The sequence below is a fragment of the Panulirus ornatus genome, chromosome 42, assembly GCF_036320965.1.
Source record: "Panulirus ornatus isolate Po-2019 chromosome 42, ASM3632096v1, whole genome shotgun sequence".
In the NCBI taxonomy this organism is placed as follows: Eukaryota; Metazoa; Arthropoda; class Malacostraca; order Decapoda; family Palinuridae; genus Panulirus; species Panulirus ornatus.
This window is the reverse complement of record NC_092265.1, coordinates 29,278,880-29,305,456: the sequence shown is the minus strand read 5'-3', so window position 1 is coordinate 29,305,456 and position 26,577 is coordinate 29,278,880. Positions and strand designations below refer to the sequence as shown.

Sequence of the window (26,577 nt, the reverse complement as noted above, 5' to 3'; positions counted from 1 at the left end):
CGGAGCTGTGCTGCCTATAGCACAGCCTACCAAAGGGTGATCTTTGCTGTCGTGCAGTAACCTCATGAGGGCGGAGTCCGGCTACACTTTCTTTACCGAGGAAAAGATCTCTGCACTAATATTGAGTTCCTCCGTTGGCGTCAGGGTAAACACCCATCCCCCCCGAAGCTTGGTTACCTTTCCGTGGTGGGGGGGACTTCATGGATTGGGCAGTAGCAACCATCGTTGGTTGCTTCTGTTCAATCCATGAACGAAAAACCAAGCATCTTGAACGTAATTGTCGTATAAATTCACTTGGTGTCAAAACTGACGCGAAAGCAGTTGTCTCAATTTTGTCAGAAATGTTTGTGCGTTTCGGCCTGATGGCGGGAGTCGGTTTGGCGCTGTGGTCATGAGGGAATACGAGGAAGATTGGCAACCGTCCCAGAAGTAGCTACAGTGAGGCCCAGCAGCTGTCCCTAATACTGTGGAAGGCACTCATGTAAGGTGTGCAGTGAGGTGCACCAGTAACAAGGGAAACGAACAACCAAAACAGCAATCTTGATCATCAGGAGGCTATCCAATGCTCAGAGTAGATAAGGACGATTATTGTATGGCTTCGCTCAGAGAATGAAAATCTTAGCTGTGAAAATCAACAAGTAAAATAACTAGTAGTTACTGGTAGTGAAGTGGAATTACCGCATTTCTGTGGTCTTAATAGTAAAACGAAACTTTTCGTTTTCTCCATCAATCTAGAGGTGTTGTAGACCACCATCCTTAAGGTTTTAATGTAATGGTAAGTACAAGGTTATGACCTCAGCAAATTTGTGATGGAAAGTGCAGGAAATGTGGTAATGTATATAATATAGATTATATAGTTGTATGATAAATGTGTAATAAAATTTGGTCTTCTCTGTTCCCGTTCATTAAATCAAATACAGGTAAGTTTTCTCTCTAACGAGGTGGGATAAGCTACGTGCACTCGGCTTGTAAATGTGGTGACTTTCCCTTCATTACCACAATGGTGTGCTGAACTGAAGATGTAGAATTCCGTAGACGAAACTAAGATAGGAAATCAATCTACATCAAAAATTGAAAGCGCCGCTGTGTGTGTGTGTGTGTGTGTGTGTGTGTGTGTGTGTGTGTGTGTGTGTGTGTGTGTGTGTACTACTTTAATCATTATCACGTGAGTCTTTTGAGGAAGGATTTGTACACTCGTGTTTCCGTCTTTTAACCTTGTAAGTGTAAAATGTTTTCACTCCTGTGCACACACACACACACACACACACACACACACACACACACACACACACACACACACACACACACACACACACACACACACACACACACACATAACCTGTAATATTATCTACTATTTTCTTCAGAAGGATATCTTACACCTTGATTATAAAAGCCAAAGAAAAATTTATAAAAACATATACATATATTTACACACGTGTAGATATATGTTATGTATTGAAATGTGGCGGAAAAATTCTTTATTTATTAACAAACGTGATTGAGGACGTAAAGAATCTGGTACAAACATAATGGTTATTGTGATAAATGATTTATTTATGGTAAATATGTATTGTGTTGCATTATAATGGTTGTTCCGAACCAAGGTCTTTAAACCTAAATCAGTGAAATACTATTAGAAATAGAAAACCTGTTAAACATAAACATTTATTGTGATTAACCACAGAATATATTTTCCTCTGGGTATGTAAAAGAAAATATAGTAAAGGGTGCTAGTTGGAGGAAGTGTATTTCATATTTCAACAAAATGTTTACCTCTAATAGCGTCCGTTATCTTTCATCATTTCTTATGTTTCCTATCAAGAAATGTCTTTTATGTAACATAAAAGTTCTGTCTAGGTATTTGATTAATGTCCAAGGATGAGCTATATGGCACACGTGATCAGGTCACAGTGGTGGTGGTCAGGTCAGTGGGCGGTGTGTGTGTGTGTGTGTGTGTGTGTGTGTGTGTGTGTGTGTGTGTGTAGCCCCTGGGTTCACGTTGACCACAACCACCCACCGGCCGGTGGTCAGGTCAGTGGGCGGTGTGTGGCCCTTGGTTCATGTTGGCCACAGTCACCGGCCGGTGGTCAGGTCAGTGGGCGATGTGTGGCCCCTGGGTTCATGTTGGCCACAGCCACCCACCGGCCGGTGGTCAGGTCAGTGGGTGGTGTGTGTGTGTGTGTAGCCCCTGGGTTCACGTTGGCCACAGCCACCCACCGGCCGGTGGTCAGGTCAGTGGGCGGTGTGTGGCCCCTGGGTTCATGTTGGCCACAGCCACCCACCGGCCGGTGGTCAGGTCAGTGGGCGGTGTGTGTGTAGCCCCTGGGTTCATGTTGGCCACAGCCACCCACCGGCCAGCCGGGCGGTAGTTTATAACTAAGACTGGTAGTTTCACATGCCACTTGGAGTGTCCCTCACTACAGAACTTGAGCAGCTCTTATCCTGAGGTGGAGCAGTTGATCCTCTCCACCAGGCTGGTACACTTGGTCTGCACCAGGTGGCTCCCTCCTGGTCATCCTGAGTGGTTGGTTGCTGTGTTGGATTTAATGACCATTGACTTGTGAAGGTCATTAGACCAGCCATCATTTGATCATCTGATAAAACATGAAGCAACGCCAAATATTACATGATCCACCTAAACTATTGAGAATGATGAAGTCTGATATTGTTACGTTACGTCATCCAATCTTGCCACTCACATGTTACGGTAATCACGACTACATACATAGTGTTGTTACGACTGATATTACTGTATGTACTGTAGTAAAGTACTGTGTTTATGTGGATAATATGTGGACGTCAGAGGAGGCAAGAGCATCATCAGAGACAAATTCTCTATTCTATGTTGTATCCTCAATTTTGTCTGCGGTGATCGACACACTTTATCCCCCTAGATATTATCTTGCTGTTTCTTTCCATCATTCTTTAGTATTAAAGATTTTGTTCTCTCAAGCAAGATAGAATTCATCAATAATTTTTAATGTCATCTTGGGTCCAGGTAATGTTAGGTAGCGGTCATACAAGTTGTCCATGACCTTCATCATGTGGGTTGGGAAGGAGTCAGGACGTGTGGCGCTGTACTCGGTGTACCACTTGCCAAGTTGGTCAGTGTGTATACCATAGAAGTTGCAGGGGAATCATCAGTCTGTATGTTAACAATTAGGTTGAGCAAATAACACTTGGCCTCAGTGAAGGTAGAATGTTTTCCCACCAGACTGAATCCATTAATACGACTTAGATCAGAAGATCTAGCCTTAGGTAATTTGTTAGATCGAGATTATCAAAGCCTTTCATCATTTTTAATCTTTGTACTTCGTGACCATCTCTGTTTTAAGTTGTTACGTTGACGTATGATGAATCTAATATGGAGAACAAATTTAGGAGGAAACCTGGCAAAGCTACATATGAGTGATTTTACCGTTTGCAAGTAAACTACGATTTTGTATAAACGAATAGCATCTATGTTGTGTATAGAAAACGTAACTCGTTAGCTGCATTCTCTATGAATGTCATCAAAAGTAAAACATAGATAAGGGAAGGAATGAGGCTTGATGATACAAAACATCACTCAATCGTGTCCTGCCTGCCCAGACCCTACCTCGCCACACCACTGGCCATAACTTCATCAACACACTGCTTACTCCGTCAAGGTCATCCACACATTTTGCCTGGCTTGAACAACCGCTTGGCATTCATGAACCGCTGAATGTTTACACTTTCTGATTATCTGTAGTAGCTGATGCAGTTGCAAGATAGACTATTAAACCATTTTCTTACAATACTCGCTGATAAGGAGACAATGTTCACAAAACACAGAGGTAACACTGCCTACGAAATGGGCTTAAGAACAATTGTACGAACATAGGGTCACATTGGTACATCCACAAGGCACCAGTGGTCTGGGTGGCCTGAAATAGATTTGGGACCAAGAAGGATGATGGGTGTAGGGAGTAAACCTACCACAGATCATCTTTAATTATGAAGAGTTGACATGAGTTACCTCCAGTCATAATCTATAAATCAATAGACAAATGTTAATGCAAACAAAGCAAGAATTAAACAAGCAGGAAACACAATCCAATGTACCATTTTACGATAGTTATGTCAAGTTGTCGCATCTGTTGACTACCTGACGTGGTCTTACGTCTCACCTTTAGTAACGTCTGCGAATTTCGTTGTAGTGAAACTCATGCGACCCGAGACTCAATGTTAGTGATACACAAGAGGAAGAAATATAACTCCGAAGGTATGAAACAGTTGTGGACACACCAAACGCTTGACAAATATTCCTTAGTGGATGACAGAAAACACAAAGAGATCGTCCTTGTAAACTTATGATGAGGTTTGCTTGAAGAGTCTCCCTTCGTCATCGTCGTCCACAGGCGCCCTTTGTTGGGGTGGGTGCGGCGTGGACACAGTACTGGGACCTTCATGATAAATTATCTACAACGTTCCAGGTGTCCACATATCAGGGATATGACTGTGTACAACGGTGGCTGGGGTTAAAGTCACTGGATCATATATAAAACATACAAAGGTTAACATTGATTCTCTTAAGATTTCAAGGCAATGAAAGGTTTGTGGTGCAGTCTTTATGACTGAAGGTTATATTTAGAGATTTATCAAATGGTTATTACATAAACGTCACAGTAGCCGCTCTACGTCAAAATATACGAGGCTCTTATTTACAGTGATTGCACCTACTCTGCGGGAAAGCGCGTCTGCAGCTACATTGGATGAGCCAGAAACAAAACGAAAATCTGGGTCAAATGTTTGTGTAGTTAAAAATCATCTTTGAAACTTTCCTGTAGGATCCTGTTGTTGAAAAATACCTAACAGTGCTCTGTGATCTGTATAAACTGTAATAAGGTAAACAAATATGTATTTCTTAAAATGTTTGAGTGCCCAAACAACTGCAAGACCTTCTAACTCAGTTATTGAGTATTTCGATTCCGTCTTTGAACATGAACGGCTCGCATAGGCTATGGGAAAAATTCTACCCTTATTCAACTCCTGCATAAGTACAGCTCCAAGACCTTGTTTACAAGCATCTGTGTGCAAAATGAAGGGTTTCTCAAAGTTGGGGAATCGAAAGATAGATGCCTCCATCAAGTGTCGCTTGAGTAAGTTAAACGCACTGTCTTGTGCTGTAGACCACTGGAATGTAACTCCCTGTTTCAGAAGTGAAGTGAGTGGGTTTGCGATCTTCGCGAAATTAGAGAGAGATCTTCAATAACATCCTGCTAAACCAAGGAAGGATTTGACCTTGTCTGTTGTGGAAGGGAATTGCCATTCTACAATTGTGTTTACTTTATCTGCATTAGGTTGAATACCGTTTTCATCAACGGTGTGACCTAAGTAATTAATTCTTGTTTGTAGAAAGGAACATTTGGATAACTTGACTTTTAGGTTTGCATCCTTAAGTCGTAGAAATACTCTCTCAAGACTTTTGAAATGAGAAGCAATATCTGGAGACATGACAATTATATCATCAAGATAAACCAATAGTTCTTTGCCCAACATGTGACGACAAATGTTAGTCATTAACCTTGAGAAGGTGATCACCGGTGAGGAATGAAGACCGAAGGCCATGATGCATATGAACTGCCAATGACCATCTGGCGTACTGAACGCAGTCAGGGGGCGGCTTTCCTCTGACAAGGGAATCTGCCAAAATCCGCTCGATAAATCCAAAGTTGAAAATACCTTATTGTTACCGAGGCTATGAAGAAGCTCTGATACCACTGGTAATGGGAAACGATCTTTCAAAGTGACCTTGGTGTTGAGTTTTCTAAAATCTATGACTGGTCTAAAAGTTCCGTCCTTTTCGGAACGATCAGAAGTGGTAAATTCCATGGTGATCGTGATTCCTCTATGACCTTATCTTTCAACATGTCCTGAACAAGTTTGTTTGCTATGTCTCTGTGCGCGTGTGGCAATCGATAGGCTGGGACGTCAATGGGACTTGTGTGTTTTTCTCTAAGTTAATAATGTGAACATCCAAATGAGTTCTACCGAGTGGTTGTCCTGATAAGGCAATAGTAGACCTATACTGGTTAAGTAAGTCTGTTAACTGGTCAACATGTTTGGTTAATCCTACATTGGATATCATGTCAGGGGTGATGGTGGGGAGCTGACTCGAGCCGTGCACTGCTGAGTCAGGGGTAGGAGGAGTAGGTGGTGGTGGGTTAATGGAATGTGAGACTAGACGGATGTTAAACTCATGCAATTCCTCGTCTTGAATTCCGGACTTCAAAACGGAGAATTCCACAAGCTTGGCCCCTCTACGGAGACGGACAGGAGTGGGGTCCCGTATTGGCAATGTATATGGTGACACCTCAATCTGGGGTCTCATGAATAGAGGCGTCCATCATGGATAGTCGTGTGACAGTTAGTGAGGAAGGTTCAGCAACTACTCTTAGTGCAAGATCACCCTGACTATGCCTGAGTCCATGATCATTCATCCATGTTCGAGAAAGTGAGAGAGGAACCTTCGTTAACGTGTTACTATGCAGAGTCATGTTGGTTCTCAGTTTACCAGGGCAATGATGAGTAGAAAAGTAAAAAGGATGCGTATTGTCTACCGTGAAGCAGGACGTGGGAGCAGATGTATTAATGACTCTGGCTGAGCGAGAACTGTTCTCTGACAATGGCAGGAACGTATTATCAACACAAACCACATGATAAATAGGACAGATCTTATGTTATGCCACACATAGAGTGGCGTCCTAGTAACAAGTTAGCAGGAAACGTTACACCACGAACAATGTAATGACAGAGTCGCCTATGCGAATGTTCATTTTAATAGTGCCCCTTACGTCGAGATTTTCATTTGAGATACTTTGAAGGGATGGGTAAAAGTCCGAGCATTGAACAAGTTGAGTGCGCCCCATTAATGGTTGAATAAAATCATAATTAACGACATCTGCTTCCGTGCTGCTGTCTAGAAAGATTGTGATTGTCTTATCCTGGAAAGAACCCACTACATCGAAACTTGTAATGTGAGAAAATGGCGAAGAACGAAAATGTCTTAAGAGTTCCTTATGTGATGGAGTCTTGTCATGAGAGAGAGATTGTCATTGCTGATAATGACATGATGAACCTGTGTTAGGTGACGTCTGTCTAGCTAATGCTCGACATTCCGCTGAAGTGTGTCTAGCGTTGCTATGATATGAACACCTGCTTGGTGGTGTTGGGCGCGAGCGGGTGAAGGTCAGCCTGATGTCTGACTGGAGGAAATCATGACTAGGTCGGCAGAATTGTGACGACCGAGGCTGTGATGACATGGGTTGTTGACTGCGTTTGTTGTTCTGGTCGAGGCGTGAGAATGAGTCCCATGTGTAAGGACACACATTCACTTCATGTCCTGGTTGTCCACACCGGAAGCACGTCACTTTATGTGAGTGTTTGTCTCCATTGAATCGCTGTATTTGACCATGAGAAGAATGATTGTGTTGATCACTAGAATGTTTCCTCACACTTTGGGAAGCCGACACCCTCCCCAGTGTCTTGGTGTTGGAATATCCACATTTCTTTTGAGTGTAATTCAACACTTTTGTTACTGACCCACAATGATGGGTCGATGTTCTCATTAAGTAACCGTCGTCTTACGTCTGGAGGTCAGATCCTTGAGAATGAAGGTTATGTGTAATAATCGCATGAATGTTTGTACATGAGTTTCAGGATTCATCATGGCCGGTATCCAGGGTAAGGATTCATAAGCCTGCCTAACTAATCTCATTCTTCCATGTAAGGTACTCCAGTGATCAGGGACTGACGTATCATCCAAGTATGTTGTGTTAAGAGCACGTAAAAGGATGTGAAGTGAACTATCTGAGAATGATTCCTCACAACCTAATTTAAACAACGTTATAAATTCCTCCCAAGATGTACAGTTTCCAATGTCATCTGAGTCATAGACAACCCTAGCTTAATTGTTAGGCTGGTGGAAATCAATGAGATTTTTAGCAGCCGATATAAGCGCTCTGTCTCCTGAATCACCATTATGTTCAACATTGCCCTCTGCATTTCTAATCCACCGATCAAAATTTGACAGTTTACCATCAAATAACTCGTGTGGTTCCCTAGCTTGTTTTAGTGTGAAAACGGTTTTTAGTGATGGAGTTTGTGTGAGGTGGAGGGGGAGGTGGGTGTGGGTGTGGTAACGTGTGAGAAGGTTTCTGTGGGTCATCTGTGTCACCAGAATCTGTCAAAACAACTTTGTGTGACGTCGCCATTTTAGAAGGTTGGTTCCGTTTATAATAAGGGATTCTAGGTAAATTCCTAAGTACATATGAACCTTTACGATTACCGCGTGGAATATCTTCGGACATGTAATACAATCTTACATAAAGTGTGTAAGTAATAACCCCAAAAAATATTTAAGATATATTTAACACTATTGACTTAATACAAAATACATAACATGAATATCATTTGAAAATACTGTAATGAAATAAAGACAATAAAAGGCTAGCATAACTGTATAACATATGAATACAAGACTGTATATGAGAGGTGCACATAATAGTATAACATATCAGTAATGGACTCTATATATGAAAGTAATCATCACTAAAAACAATAGTACTAATGTATGAAAACACAAGAAAGAATATATGCAAGAATAACTGAAAACTTAGATTAATTTGCCAAACTACAAAGATGAATAATCATATTACCCAAAAGTATATATATGTCTATATTTATAGACTAGGAACTAGTAACACACAAAAGGAGCATACCTCACAGAGTGAACCATTTTGGCACAGTTCTTATCTGATTGGGAGATTCGCTTACGAAGGCGTCTTGGGTGTAGCGAGGTGGAGATGTGTGCAGAGTAGCGGCTGGCTGGGTGTAGCGAGATGAAGATGTGTGCAGAGTAGCGGCTGGCTGGGTGTAGCGAGGTGAAGGTGTGTGCAGAGTAGCGACTCGCTAGCAGGAAAGTTGAGTGAGCGACAAGGGCTGGACCACGCGATGCTGACGTCTGGGATGTCGCCACGGCTGATGATGACGCGTCTCTGGAGCGGTTGACAAGATGTCCTCCACGTTGGTGTTGGCAGGATGGCTGACCTTGCTTGACACGTCTGGATGTGATGACAACACTGCACGGCGGTGGCGCTGTCTTGATGTCCTTGCAAGCGGCAGAGTGTCAGCAATGCAATAAAGACGTATCTTCAATGCACTGAGGTACGGGTGATGGAGCACGTAGCCGGCCGTGGGTTCCGCCCTTAACGTCCACAGGAGGGAGCACCAGGACTGTGTCAGGTAGGCTTGTATGACTGCTGGCAACACCAGACGTAGAAATATGAAGTAGATGTGACGGTCGTGTGTGGTCACGTGGGTTCTTACGTCACTGCCACCATTTGTAAGGTTGAGTTGAGAGGAAGGAAATCAGGTCTTCTTCGTCTGTGGTACTCAATGAAGATCAGGCGGCCTTTGTAGATTTATTACAACAAAACGTGTACGTCCATCTGTAGTACTCTGGGCTCTAGTCTTATGACACACTACGACACACTCTAGTGAACAGTGTGACGATGCTGGCCAGAGTGTCTCCTCAGGTCACACTGGCAGGGGTTATATTGGAGTCCGTCAACACCCATTCAACAACGTGTTCAAATAACAGATCAGCTCTTACGTGTTCAAACATCCTGATTAACAGTAGCCCGTGGGAACAGTGAGCCCGTGGCAACATGCATCTAACTCTATGTAACTCACAGTAAAATGATAATGACAAATACCTAGTGAAAAATTAATGGTAGTGTGCGTGAGTCTTACATGAGGACGTAAAGAATCAGGTACAAACATAATGGTTACTGTGATAAATAATTTGTTTATGATAAATGTGTATTGTGTTGCATTATGATAGTTGTTCAGAACCAAGTTCTTTAAGCCAGAATCCTAAAACATTAAAGATTAGAATAGTTGTGGAAAACATAAACATATACATAAGTAAACTACAGAATATATTTTCTTCTGGGTATCTGAAAAAAAGAACAAGGAGCTAGTATTTCATCTTTTAACAAAATATTTACATCTATGTACCTTTTCTTTCATCATCATTTCTTTATGTTCACTTCTAATGAATGCCTCTTATCTAACATAAAAATTCTGTATAGGTATTTGATTAATGTTCTCCAACGTCGCGTTGTATAACTCTTCGTTAGTGAAGTTCATTTCGTGTAATGGATCATGCATTACAAAGCTGTGTCTATCCACACAAGTGTTACACGTCCCGGGTAAAGATATATTCTAGAGATAGTGTATATCTAACATATATATGTGTTTTATAGATATTTATGAAATGGTCTGCTGAGGGACAGTACCTAAAGACTTTGGTATTAAAGTTGATCAGTTGTAAGTGATCAAGCATTACAAAGGTGTGTCCATTACCACAGGTGCTACTGATCCCGGGTAAAGGCATTTCACCATCTTTGTATCTTTAACCTTTCTAGTTATAGATGTTTCATCCCTGATTCCATCCTCACAATCGATGTATGTGGTTTGTGTTGTCTTAACATATCATTAGTCAGTTGAAGTGGAGAACATGCTTCTGAGCCTAGCCACTCTACTCTGTCTTCCACAAGTTACCTCCGGACTGCTTCATCTCTTATTACTTTTGATGATTTGAAAAATTCGCAAATGCCATATGTGGTTTTATAATATCAATAGTATTGTTGAAATTCACATATCATATTCTTTATTTGTCATTCAATGAACGTTAGTTTATCAAACTTCATTTTTGTCTTGTGGATATATATATATATATATATATATATATATATATATATATATATATATATATATATATATATATATATATATATATATATATATATATATATATTCTTTTTTTTTTTTTTTCATACTATTCGCCATTTCCCGCGATAGCAAGGTAGCGTTAAGAACAGAGGACTGGGCCTTTGAGGGAATATCCTCACCTGGCCCTCTTCTCTGTTCCTTCTTTTGGAAAAAAAAAAAAAAAAAAAAAAAAAAAAAAAAAAAAAAAACGAAGTTTTCTCTAAAAAGTCCTTTAATTCATGAAATATATCTTAAAGGAAAACGTAAATAATTTTTCATTAGTGTTCTTCACACCAAATAAAAACAAGTCTATTTTTCAAAGTATACTTAATAGATCTTACTAAAGTTTTGAAGAATATAAACTCATAACTTGTTTAAGACCTTCTAAACCTTGTGCTGATAATAACTACATTACGTTTCTGTAAACAATATCGTTTTAATGCGTAAAACCCGGATAAAAAACTTGTAATATAAAATTTGATGGTATTATGTTTAGGTTGTTCAAGATATTAATGATTTCTACATGTAAAACATTTATGTTATCAGCAAAATAGAATTCTTTATGTTAGATATGTTAATTCTACCGGTTTCACGTTACATACATTACTGTACCCTGTGCTCCAGAAAAGTTATGAGATTATTTATTATCGTATGAGATAATTAGTTTAAATAAAATATTTCGTATATTTTCAATAGAAAACCTCAAGGAAAATACACTTTTACCATCTGTATTCTATGGTAATCAGTGATAGGTTCTTAGAACAAGTAAATGTGCAATTCATTTCTCGGTGAGTAAATCCTTCGTCCATCACAATATACCGTAAGAGTGTCTAAGGCTCACCCTAGCTGGGGTTTACATTGTAGAACAACGTAATGCTTTTTGGTCGGTTTAGGTTTCTTAATTGTTGACTACAGGGACGAGTTTATAAGGAAGTGAGGAATTTGGGAAGGGTTTATTGATGGGTGCCGGGAGTGTGGTGATGATGAAGGATCAGAGAAAATATATTATGTCAGAGGTCAATAGATCCTGGTGCTCGACCCAGAACCTTGACTAATCGTCTATAAGAAAGTGGTTGTTTATGTTTGGCCAAGTCCCAGCTTGGCAGGGGCTCTGGTCTTATGACACACTCTTATCTGGCTTTATTTGTCATGTTTTTTTTTTCCTTGGACTGAACTGATAAGAACATTAAGAGTTAGAAATTTATCTAAACACACTTTGCCATCATATGCATTCTATGCTTTGAATTTGTAAATGATTCCTAAAATGTACATAAGTCGATGTATCATTACACTTGACATATCTTTCAAGAAATCTATCACTTCATTTTTGTCAATTTAATGAATAATGGCTTGTGTCAGTGTGTCTGTCCCTCAGTATAGCAAGTCAAGCATTACTCCACCGTACAACAACTACAACATGGCTTGTGTCAGTGTGTCTGTCCCTCAGTATAGCAAGTCAAGCATTACTCCACCGTACAACAACTACAACATGGCTTGTGTCAGTGTGTCTGTCCCTCAGTATAGCAAGTCAAGCATTACTCCACCGTACAACAACTACAAGGTCACAAATGAGGGGACAAATAACATATAGGTTGGCTCACGGAAAATGCCTAATGAGCTGAGGAAAAGGAAGGACATTACATACACTGGCTTGATCAGTGAATCATTTTGTGATGGTTGTGAAATATTGGTCATGTGTAGAAGATGGTCCTTGTACATGAATCATGCTATATATTAGTTTCACAATATGTTATAATGGTGTCTTTACCTGGTGAAGTGATATGTGATATAATAAATGTGATCTGTCTTGTTCTATATTTCTCTTTGAAAATGTTAACTTTAGATTTATATCAAATTTTTCCTACACGCGATGAAATCGTGTTTACGAGTTAAACAGAATCTTATGACATTGCAGGAAGATCTTAACAGGCTATCGTTGTACAGTGTACAATGGCCAGTGATATTCACCGTAGACATATGCAACATGTTTACACTATGTACACATAGCAGGCAAACTACAGTATCATCTTAAGATGTGGAAATAAAACTATCAAGGCAGGAGAAGGATTTAGGTGTCATCATTAGTAGAGATGTAAAGCCAAGACAACAATGTATTAATGTACGTAATAAGACTAACAGGCAACTTGGTGTCATGTGTTAGTAGCAAGAATGAACAGGTAATATTACAGCTATAGTTAGTCACACACCACTTACATTATGACCTACAATATTGATCACTGTATTAGAGTGTACAAACATTTCTCCACGATTATTGAGCGAAGATAACAACATTGATAGCAAGCCTCAGAATCCTCCCTTATGATGAAGATAACAAGACTTGTAATGGGCGATATGATAGAGGTTTACAACACCAGGTATGTTTACTGATGATGATGAAGCTACATCTTACTTACATTGTGGTTGTATACACAGCTTCTCTCCTTCTCTTACCTGGATTTATCACAGTGGATGAATATCCCACTGAGTTCCATCTTGTCTTTAAGTTTCCTGGCTTGCCTCTGTGTGTGTGTGTGTGTGTGTGTGTGTGTGTGTGTGTGTACAAGTAACTGAAAGACACGATACATACACATAAGGTTAAGAAAACGGGCAACACACATAACAGTCACAAAAGATGAGCACACACACACACACACACACACACACACCCCCACACACACACACACACAGAGCGGCGCCAGGCTGGAGGCGGGGCATCGTGACGTCACAGGCAAGTCCCTCCCCCCGCCAGATCCAAACATGTGTTGTGTCTGGTGATGGCGGTTCAAGATTTCCCACATTTATATTGATCTTTACATTATCATCCACTCCCAAAGTCACCTGGCATTCTTGTGTTTCAACAACAGACGTGATATATGCAACACCAGGCAAACATTGTACCATTATCTGATAGGTTAATTGGTGCAGAATCAAGAACCAGTGAATTTCATCGCCGCCATAAGTAAGTAAGGAAGGTGACTTTAATGATGATAAATACGACCTGGTATGGCTGTGTCTACACACTACCGCCATCTGGTCAACCTGGTAGATACGAACATTTTAACTTTGACATTTAAACACGATGTTTCAAAATTCCTCCCACAAACGCGAACTTAAAATCCATCCATTCAACTCAGTCATTTATTCAGGAACATTTAAGCGTCAGTATTCGATCGTTATCATTTCAGCTACGTTATTTGATCAGAGACTTTTAAACTACATTATATAAAGACAAACCTTGAAAGTATGTCATTTAAACGAAAATTTGTGCAAAGCGTCATTGAAACTCAAACTTTTGATCTCGTCAATAACTTTAAAATTCTCTCAAACAACTGCGAACTTTTAAACTCCGTCAAATTGCAGCTAATTTAGGAAATGTTTCATTTAATTGATAAAAATTATAGTCTCTTAATTCAACGATATCCTTTGAAGTCTGTCTTTATATAATGCACCATCAAACTCCGTCTTTGGAAATAAACATAAGCTTTAGTTCAGTTACTGGAAAGGAAGTTTGTACATTCTATTGAAGTCCATCACTTAACGCGAACTTTTAAATGCTTCCATTTCCTGGGCCATTCATTCCCTGGCTACCATTCATAATATGGCCTTTTAAACTCTGTGTCTACGATGTTCTGTTCACCGTTGTCCACAGTATCGAGATAGCACCAGGAACATAAGATAATGCTTCATACCCTCACATACATTCCTTACCTGTCATATGTAATGCAACGAAAACACAGCCCACAGTCCACAACCAGGCCTTACAACCCTGTCCGTGGTTTACCCCATTTGATTCATATGTCCTGCTTCAGTTCACTGATAGCAGGTCGTCCTCTGTAAATCACATCACCCCAGTTCACTTTATCCTATACATCTCATCCCTTGAGCATATACAGGCCCTGATCACTCAAACTCTTGTTCACTTCCTCCATCCATCTCCGATATGGTCGCCCTAATCTTGTCCCCTACACTTCTTGCACATGTATCCTCCTTTAACCTCCCCTCACTCACTCTCTCCAAATGTCTAAACCATTTCAGTATACCTTCTTCAGCTCTGTCAACCATGCTCTATTTATCATCGCACATCTCTCTTACCCTATTATTACCTACTGAATCAACCCGCGTCACACCACATGTTGTCCTCAGACATTTCATTTTCAACACATTCACTCTATCATCAAATCTTCCTCATACTGTCTCTACCTTCACCGCCGACTGACGTCACTGTTCAAACTCAGGAATGTCTATACCATATTTATTGTACCTGAGCCGCGCCCCAGCCAGGTCCTCCTGACTAACTAGAGCCACACACACACAGAGGCACCAGCTGGACACAATACAGAACACAACACACACAATCCTCCTGGGTCCATCTCACACCACCTACCAAGATGTGCTCATCTGGCTGACCACGTCCACCTCCTCCCACCCACCAACACCACCAGCTCACCCCCAGCCCCCTTCACCACCCCCCGGCACAATGACCTCCTCTCTCTCTCTCTCTCTCTCTCTCTCTCTCTCTCTCTCTCTCTCTCTCTCTCTCTCTCTCTCTCTCCTCATCCTCACGGACCGCCGTTCGTCAACACTCGACTTGTACCAATCACAGCTGGAACAGAGAGATATAAGACCAGTCCTATACCTATTATTGTGAACGTCATCAATAATCCAGGAACAAGTACACAAGATAAGCAAGTAAACTGCTGCTCAGTTTTCCACTTATCGACTTAGTTAAGACAAACAAAATATCACCAGGTGTACCACAGTGGTGTGTGCCCGACTGACTCAGTAACATCATTACTGGAACTCCACCAGAGTCTGTGTTGTCGCTTACCCCTCCCCACAGCCGACCGACCGACCCCACATAAATAGCAATTGATAGTTTGAGGAAAATAATGATTCCTGCCTTAAAGGTCAATAGTAAGGAATGGTCGGTCTTCAAGATTATTGCTCTGATGTTAACAAACATGGTCAAGTGAATCTTGTCATTTGTAGTAGAAACGTTAATTCTATTATGGAAGTGAGCAATGGAAGGAGTGATGCAGATTGATCAGGTGGAGGAAGTAGGTGAGGTAAGGTGTGGTGGTCAGTCACACCATTTACATGTTGGTCACAGGAAGAGTTTAGTAAACACTATCGTCTCTCACAAGAATGAACCAGGTTTGTTCTGGAGAAGATAAGAGGAAGGGAGGGAGGCTACCTAGATGGAAGAGGTCAATTATGGTAAGATTACTGGAATGATTGACATTATTATATTTGATGTAGGAATAATGAGCCTCATAGTTTGCCTGATCTTCGTAACGTTCATCACGATCACTTTATGTAATAACACAATGATATATAATCTACACATCTCACTCCCTCACTCATACTCTAGTTCTTTAATATAACACCAGTGCAAAACATAATGGCTCAGTAACCAAAGATATTAGCACCGTGTGCCTTAATTACTAATTCATCCTCATTCTTAATAAAAATAACAAGAACATTCATCTACCGAGGCTTCTAATGAATCTAATAGACTATCAATGATGACATTTATATTCATCTTCCTTCAACCTTCTGAAATGTTAATCCTCTTTCATGTGTGATCTTAAAATCAGTTCAGGTTTTGCCACACTAAAACCTTAAATTCATCAACTTGTTATTTTCAACTATTATCCCATTCCAACTGAGTGGAGCAAGGTAACCCTTTTTTTATTGAAGGATAAGTTATGAAGGTTCACTTCTCTACTCTCGTCCCAAGCCTCTCTCTCCTGTCCTGTCTGACTCTCGTCCCAAGCCTCTCTCTCCTGTCCTGTCTGACTCTCGTCCCAAGCCTCTCTCTCCTGTCCAGCCTGACTCTCGTCCCAAGCCTCTCTCTCCTGTCCTGTCTGACTCTCGTCCCAAGCCTCTCTCTCCTGTCCTGCCTGACTCTCGTCCCAAGCCTCCTCCGCCTGTCCTTCCTTTTTCCCATAAAGTCTCTCTCTCTTTCAAATCCTCATTCCTCACAAGCCTATCTCATGTTCAGACTCCCTCATCCCAAGCCTCTCTCTCTGGTACAACCCAACTCTCATCCCAAGCCTCTCTCTCTGGTACAGCCCAACCCTTATCCCAAGCCTCTCTCTCTGGTACAACCCAACCCTCATCCCAAGCCTCTCTCTCTGGTACAACCCAACTCTCATCCCAAGCCTCTCTCTCTGGTACAGCCCAACCCTTATCCCAAGCCTCTCTCTCTGGTACAACCCAACCCTCATCCCAAGCCTCTCTCTCTGGTACAACCCAACCCTCATCCTTAGCCTCTCTCTCCTTCAAAGCCTCACTCTCCGGCCAAACATCTTGTGTTCAGCCTCTCTCATCCCGAGCCTTTCTCTCCTACAAAGCCTCACTCTCATCACAGGACTGCCTCTCCCTCCCTCTGCACCAGCAGTATTTAAAAAATTTTCAGCGTTGCAGGTCCACATGAATTTGGGGAAGAATTACAGAAATTATGGAACTCTTTATAATGTGTCTCATTTTCACAATGTTGCTTCAAATCTTACAGTTGCACGTGCCGGGCATCCACAATAACAGCCACCTGATTGCCACTCTCCTGGAGGAGGAGGAAGAAGACGATGTTGTGATAGTAAACATCACATGATGTATCACTAATGGTCATAAGATCAAACATTATGGCTACACATCCCGACAATCACCAGACTGTGTGTGGCACAGCACGAAGGACGGAGTCGCCCGCCAGTCTTGTACGAAGCACAATACAATATCTCACTACTTCCTGCCGCTTTCAATACTTTCTATCACTCAAGATACTCACACTACGTACGTACGTACACTGTTCTATTATCCTTTGTACATCTTCACTACTGGCGTTTTCGACCTTATCTGAATGAGTCAGATCAAATGGTTATCAGGGACACAGAATACATTACACTTGTCCACTGTCTTTGTCTTTCATACTCTATCTTTCATACTTGCTTGCCATTATTACACGAAAGTACACTTGGGAACTTATCGTGTTTCATTTTCTCCGTGGACTCATAGGAATGTATATCTATATATATATATATATATATATATATATATATATATATATATATATATATATATATATATATATATATATATATATATATATATATATATATATATATCTACGACACGCAGGGAATACGTGGGAAGTATTCTTGCTCCCCTATCCCCAGGGATAGTCGTAGAAGGCGACTAAAAGGGGAGGGAGCGGGGGGCTGGAAATCCTCCCCTTTCGTTTTTTTTTTTTTAATTATCCAAAAGAAGGAACAGAGAATTGGGACAGGTGAGGGTAGTCCCTCAAAGGCCCAGTCCTCTGTTCTTAACGCTACCTCGCTAATGCGGGAAATGGCGAATAGTTTGAAAGAAAAAAGAAATATATGTATATATATATATATATACATATATATATATACGAACTCTCATGAAACATACAAACCTCCAACTGCCAGGATCGAACCCGGGACCCCTGTGCAACGGGCGGGAGAGCTACCGCTAGGCTATGATCGCCCCTGATACGGAAATAACTATTCGAATACTATGTACTCGAATGCCTTTGACCTAAAATGTAAGTTCAAGCTGGTAGGCCGACCCTGCACTTAGCTTGATTCCTTTTGTGTTCAATATATTTTTCCTCACTACATCTCCTCCTATCTTCACTATGCAAGGTTTATATTAATCTTCACTACAACCCCATCTTCATACGACCTTATCTTGACTAAGCTGGTTTCAAGAAATGCTTTAGATTTCCAGCCTCCCGCTCCCTCCCCTTTTAGTCGCCTTCTACGACACGCAGGGAATAAGAGGCAAGTGTTCTTTCTTCCCTATCCCCCGGATAACAGCACCTGGTGTATTTTCATTCCTAGTATATTTTCACTAAATAATATCTTCACTATACCCTCTTCTTCACTACACTGTTATTTCTACCATACCATCATCATTGCACTCCCTAATGTTCACTAAGAATAGTTCTTATCTTCACTACATAATCATTTTGAACACCACTCTTTACTAACCCTTATTTCTACTACATTCGTGTCTTCACTACATTCTTTTTCACCACAACCTATCTTGACAATATCCTTATCATCACTATGCTCTTCCTCGCTACACTCTCATCTTAACATCATCCTTCTGTTTACCGAACTTAGGTCAAAGTCTGACTTGAACGTAGCTTTGGAAAGTTTGTGTTTCTCATTGTGTTACCTCCTTATTATCATTGTAAAGGCAATTGTCACTACTCCCAAATAAACCCTCATCGTCACTACACTCTCATCATTATCATTACTTCTTGATGTTCAATACAAAATTTCAACATACATATTTGTCTTCACTACAGAATAATTTTCATAGCACCTTAGTCTTCATTACTCCTTGTTTCAGCTACATCCGTATCTTCCATTCATTCTTATATCTTATATTAGTTACATCTTTACAATATCTTTATATCTTCTCTGTTCCGTCTTTTGGAAAATTGAAAATGAGAGGGAAGGATTTCCAGCCTCCCGCTCCCTCCCCTTTTAGTCGCCTTGTACGACACGCAGGGAATACGTGGGAAGTATTCTTTCTCCCCTATCCCCAGGGATAATATATATATATATATATATATATATATATATATATATATGTACAAGACTGAAAACAATGAATTTCCCAAATAAAAAATGGAGGCGCCGGGGTTTGAACCCGGGTCCTCTCGCATGCCAAGCGAGCGCTCTACCACTGAGCTACGCCCCAAGAACATATTTTGGGACTTAGTATTATATAAAGCACTGAGATTACCACGGCAAAATACTGTTTGACCGACCGTTGCCGACTAGCCGGCAAAATAACCACAGGGTAAATCTCCATGTTGCTGTCGTGTTTTCCTCTCAATTTTCCAAGAAGAAATGAGTTTTACTTTTTTATTTTCGTTGCAATAGACTGGAACTAAGCAATAGACTGGAACTAAGCAATAGACTGGAACTAAGCAATAGATTGGAACTAAACAATAGACTGGAATTAGCACTAGACTGGAACTAAACAATAGACTGGAACTAAGTAATAGACTGGAACTAAGCTGACCTGGTATGAGGTCAGAGCCCTCATTATCATCCCTGCTAACTACCGGAAGCAGATTAAGTCGTTCCACAACCGATGTCCGGCCCATGTTAACTCTGATGTGCCCAGCAGTTGGAGGAGGATCGCCAGAAGCTTCTGGAAGATTTCAAGGACGTCTTGGTGGACCTGACTCTTTCAGATAAGGTCGAAAACCCCAATTTATTGTGAAGATCTTCACTATAACGTTGGACGAACATACTGAATGTTGCACACATGTGATGCGGACAAAATGAAAAAAGAAAAAGACAAAAAATATGTCTGGTGTGGGTCTCGAACCCACGACCTTGAGTGTGTGAGACTCACGCTCTACCACTGAGCTAACCAGACAATAGAAAAATACGTCTGTTTCTTCAATTTGAATTAATGAAAATCTTTGCGAGGCAGCGTTTAGAAAAGAGAGATGTCTTTGACGAAATTTACTTGCTTGGCTCCTTCTTATGTCCCTCATTATCGAAAGTAAACATACTGAAGGATATATATATATATATTGGAAAGGATCACAATTTTGCGCGTGATCAAGTATATTCCTATGAGTCCACGGGGAAAATGAAACATGACAAGTTCCCAAGTGCACTTTCATGTAATAACCACATCATCAGGGGAGACACAAGAGAGAAATACAACAATCAGTTGATATACAACGAAGAGACGTAGCTAGTACGCCATTTGGTAAACATGTGATTGTCCGAGACAGACAACAAGCGTATCATAAACTAATTATGTGAACAAGATGAATTCCTTACAAATTTTATCAACACTAAATTTATGCAATTTGTATAGACAATCACTTATATCAAGATTATAATTCTTTGTGCATTTAATGATAGAAGATTCAATGATATTTCTCGTGGTACTGGAGTTAGAGATTATAATGCCATCTCAGTTATTAACTCTAACTCCAGTACCACGAGAAATATCACTGAATCTTCTATTATTAAATACACAAAGAATTATAAACCTTAAGGAAACATGCAACATGGCGGTCAAACTATGAGATGCACAAATGAAGTTTATGAATGGAATATCAGTGAGACGAACTAGTTGATGAATGATGAATGAAAGTGTAATAAAGTCATGATGAATGAATGAAAGTGTAATAAAGTCATGATGAATGAATGAAAGTGTAATAAAGTCATGATGAATGAATGAAAGTGTAATAAAGTCATGATGAATGAATGAAAGTGTAATAAAGTCATGATGAATGAATGAAAGTGTAATAAAGTCATGATGAATGAATGAAAGTGTAGTAAAGTCATGATGAATGAACGAAAGTGTAATAAAGTCATGATGAATGAATGAAAGTGTAATAAAGTCACAGTTTAAAAGGACAAAATATGAATGGCAGCCAGGGAAGAGTGGCCCAGGTAAATGGAAGGGTTGAAAAGTTCGCGTTATGTGACGAATTTTGATAGATTTTGCAAGTTTCCTTTCCTATGATGGAACGTAAAAGTTTGTGCTTAGTTCTAGAGACAGAGTTCATAGGTTTATGTTTTAATGATGAACATCAAAGGATACCATTAATTTAACTGACTTTAAAAATGTTCAATTGAATGAAGCATTACATACACATGCTGCTTTTTGGCGGAGTTAAAAATTCGCATTTTTTGCTAATTGTAAAGTAGGTGTTAAATTGACGAACTTAAAAGTTCGAGTTTCAGCTTTAAACCTTCTGTTTGTATGACGTATCTTAGAGTATTTGTTAATATAATGCAAGTGGAAGGTTTACGTTTAAAAGATGGTGTTTAAATGCTAATTAATGAATGACAGAATTAAATGGATAGATTTTAAGTTCGCGTTTTACGTGGGCCACTTTAAGGTTAAGGTTCGTACGTACCAGGTTGACCAGATGGCGGTAGTGTGTAGACACAGCCATACCAGGTCGTATTTATCATCATTAAAGTCACCTTCCTTACTTACTTATGGCGGCGATGAAATTCACTGGTTCTTGATTCTGCACCAATTAACCTATCAGATAAGGGTACAATGTTTGCCTGGTGTTGCATATATCACGTCTGTTGTTGAAACACAAGAATGCCAGGTGACTTTGGGAGTGGATGATAATGTAAAGATCAATATAAATGTGGGAAATCTTGAACCGCCATCACCAGACACAACACATGTTTGGATCTGGCGGGGGGAGGGACTTGCCTGTGACGTCACGATGCCCCGCCTCCAGCCTGGCGCCGCTCTGTGTGTGTGTGTGTGTGTGTGTGTGTGTGTGTGTGTGTGTGTGTGTGTGTGTTTACTATTTGTGCATTATGGGAGAGAGTTGGAAAAACTTATTTTTTCCTGAAAACATGTTGACTTATATTCATGTAATGGTTACGAAAACTAAACAATATACACCAAGATGAGTATAGGTTCAAAATACTGTTACAAGGACAGATCAAGACAAAATCATGGTTCGTGGAGTTTAATTCTTTTAACTCAGTGTAACACCGGTATGTGGTATATTTAGACCATATTGTCTTGTTATATTAGGAAGACGCAACTGTATTGAATGTTTTACCGTTATTATTATTATAGTACAGTAACATTTATCATAATTACATTATTACTATTACTATTATCACTATCATCATTATTATCATCATTATCATTACTATCATTATTATCATTATTATTATCATTATTGTTATCATTATTATTATCATTATTATCATTATTATTATTATTATCATTATTATTATTATAATTACACCTTTACTGAGTCTGAGAACCTATCATTGATTGTCATAGAATCCAGATGTAAAATGTATATTGCTACCGGATTTCTATAGAAAGTACGTGGGACATTGTATTTAAGCAAATTATCTAATACGATAATGAATAAAATCCCATAACTTTTCTAAAGCACAGGGTACAGAAATGTATGTAACGTGAAACCGGTAAAGTTAACATACCTGACATAAATATTTCTATTTTGCAGATAACATAAATGTTTTACATGTAGAAATCAGTAATATCTTCAACAACCAAAAATAATACCATCAAATTTTATATTACAAGGTTTTCATCCGGCTTTTACTCATTAAAACGATATTGCCTACAGAAAAGTAATGTGGTTATTATCAGCACAAGGTTTACAGAAGTTATGAGTTTATATTCTTCAAAACTTTAGCACGATCCTTTATGTATACTTTGAAAAATAGACCTGTTTATTTTACTGTGATGAACACTAATGATAAAATTATCCGCGTGTTACTTAGAAATATTATTTATGAATTAAACTAAAGTATTTTTCAGTGAAAATGTATACTGATATAAAAAAAACAAACAATCAAGTTTGATAAACTAGAGTTCATTAAATGACAAATAAAGAATATGATATGTGAATTTCAACAATTTTATTAACATCACAAAACCAAATACATAACCCAAACAATATAAATCATCAAAAGTTATAAAAAAGAAGCCCTCTCATGACGTAAGCACATACAGTATCGGCGGAATCCGGTAACACCTCTTGAATATCATGTGGAAGACAGAGTAGAGTGGCTAGGCTCAGAAGCATGTTCTCCACTTCAACTGACTAATGATATGTTAAGGATAAAGACAATACAAACCACATACATCGATTGTGAGGATGGAATCAGGGATGAAACATCTATAACTAGAAAGGTTAAAGATACAAAGATGGTGAAATACCTTTACCCGGGATCAGTAGCACCTGTGGCAATGGACACACCTTTGTAATGCTTGATCACTTACAACTGATCAACTAAATACGAAAGTCTTAGGTATTATCCTTCAGGAAAACTTTTTAAAAATATTTATAAAACACATATATATGTTAGATATACACTATCTCTAGAGTATATCTTTACCTGGGACGTGTGACACCTGTGTGGATAGACACAACTTTGTAATACATGATCTATTACACGAAATGAACTTCAGTAACGAAGAGTTATACAACGCGTCGTTGGGGAACATTAATCAAATACCTATACAGAATTCTTATGTTAGATAAAAGACATTTCTTGATAGTAAACATAAGAAATGATGATGAAAGATCAGGGACGTAGATGTAGATATTTTGTTCAAAGATAGAAGACTCCTGCCTTAAACTAACTCCTTGTATTGCATTTTCACTTAGATACCCACATGACAATGTGTTCTGTTCTTTAAAATCAAATTCTTATGTTTCTAACATGTTTTTATTATATCTTATACAATCTTAAGGATTCAGGCTTAAAGATCTTGGTTATGTACAACCATTATAATGCAACACAATACATATTTATCATAAACTAATAATCTATCACAATAACCATTATGTTTGTACCAGATTCTTTGAGTCCTCAGTCACGTTTGTTAATATATAAGAGATTTTTCCGCCACTGACAAGTGGCTCCGTGGTGTAGTGGTTAGCACATCTGCCTCATAAACAGTTGGTCCGGGTTCGATTCCCGGCGGGGCCTTTGTTTTCAGTATTTTTTTGTGATCGTACATACTCGTAGGTAGGCTCTCTCTCTCTCTCTCTCTCTCTCTCTCTCTCTCTCTCTCTCTCTCTCTCTCTCTCTCTCTCTCTCTCTCTCTCTCTCTCTCTATCAGCCGACAGGTAAGTTGAAGAAATCTGGAATTCATCCTTTAGAAATCTGGTATACGAAGAGAGGCCATAATGATTGGATCTCTTCTCCCTTAAGACACGTTGACTTCGCAGCGACTTAATCCAAGTGTTCAAAATTCTGAATAAGTTCAATAAAGTAAACCTCGAGCATCTTTTCGAAATACAAGAAAATGCGGTTACCAGGACAAATGGAATAAAACTCAAAGCTAAATGATGTAGTACGGACGTGGGATAAAGTTTCTTTTCCTATAGGTGTGGTTTAACACTGGAATAAGTTACCGTCAGACGTAGTGAATGCTAAAACCATATATACTTCCAAAATTCGTATAGAAAAATGTCATAAAGTCAGGTATACTTTGAGGAAAATGCCAGAAATAAACGGATAAACGACAGCGATAACGGGGTTAATAGAAGGCTAATGTGCAGAATAAAGTTATCTAATTTGTATAGACCATCACTAATGATAGGATTATAATTCTTTGTGTATTTAATGATAGAAGACCCAATGATATTTCTAGTGGTAATAGAGCTGAAGTAATCTTCTATTATTAACTACACAAAGAATTATAATCTCAATATCAGTGATGGTCTGTACAAATTAGATAACTTTAGTGTTGATAAAATTTGTAAAATGATAAGTTTATGATACGCTCGTTCTCTGTCTTGGTCAATCACATGTTTACCAAATGGCGTCCTAGCTACGTCTCTTCGTTGTATATCAACTGACTGTTATATTTCTCTCTTTTGTCTCCCCTGATGGTGTGAGTTTTACACGAAAGTGCACTCGGGAACTTATCGTGTTTCATTTTCCCCGTGGACTTACAGGAATATCTTGATGACGTGGAAAATTGTGATCCTTTCCAATATATATATATGCATATATATATACATATATATATATATATATATATATATATATATATATATATATATATATATATGTATATATATATATATATATATATATATATATATATATATATATATATATATATATATATATATATATATATATATATATATATATATATATATATATATATATATATCTTTCTTTCTTTTAAACTATTCGCCATTTCCCGCGTTAGCGAGGTAGCGTTAGGAACAGAGGACTGGGCCTTTTTTGGAATATCCTCACCTGGCCCCCTCTGTTCCTTCTTTTGGAAAATTAAAAAAAAACGAGAGGGGAGGATTTCCAGCCCCCCGCTCCCTCCCCTTTTAGTCGCCTTCTACGACACGCAGGGAATACGTGGGAAGTATTCTTACTCCCCTATCCCCAGGGATAATATATATATATACATATATATATATATATATGTATATATATATATATATATATATATATATATATATATATATATATATATATATATATATATATATATATATATATATATATATATATATATATATATATATATATATATATATATATATATATGTATATATATACATATATATATATATATTCCTACGAGTCCACGGGGAAAATGAATCATGGAAAGTTCCCAAGTGCACTTTCGTGTAATAATCACATCAACATGGGGAACACAAGAGAGGAATATAACAGTCAGTTGATATACATTGAAGAGAAGTTAGGACGCTATTTGGTAAACATACACACACACACACACACACACATATATATATATGTATATATATATATATATATATATATATATATATATATATATATATATATATATATATATATATATACATTTTTTTTTTTCATACTATTCGCCATTTCCCGCGACAGCGAGGTAGCGTTAAGAACAGAGGACTGGGCCTTTGAGGGAATATCCTCACCTGGCCCCCCTCCCTGTTCCTTCTCTTGGAAAATTAAAAAAGAAAGAAAAAAAACGAGAGGGGAGGATTTCCAGCCCCCCGTTCCCTTCCCTTTTAGTCGCCTTCTACGACACGCAGGGAATACGTGGGAAGTATTCTTTCTCCCCTATCCCCAGGGATAATATATGTACATATATATATATATATATATATATATATATATATATATATATATATATATATATATATATATATATATATATATATATATATATATATATATATATATATATATATATATGTATATAAACATA

The 26,577-nt window shown here is 38.8% G+C and overlaps 2 non-coding genes across 2 annotated transcripts; one reads left to right on the top strand and one right to left on the bottom strand.

Moving 5' to 3' along the window:
- Nucleotides 1-20,157: 20,157 nt before the first annotated feature.
- Nucleotides 20,158-20,229, bottom strand: TRNAV-CAC (transfer RNA valine (anticodon CAC)). The gene has a single exon. It is a non-coding gene; the product is annotated as a tRNA-Val (tRNA).
- A 4,025-nt stretch (nucleotides 20,230-24,254) lies between these two features.
- Nucleotides 24,255-24,326, top strand: TRNAM-CAU (transfer RNA methionine (anticodon CAU)). The gene has a single exon. It is a non-coding gene; the product is annotated as a tRNA-Met (tRNA).
- The last annotated feature ends 2,251 nt before the right edge of the window (nucleotides 24,327-26,577 follow it).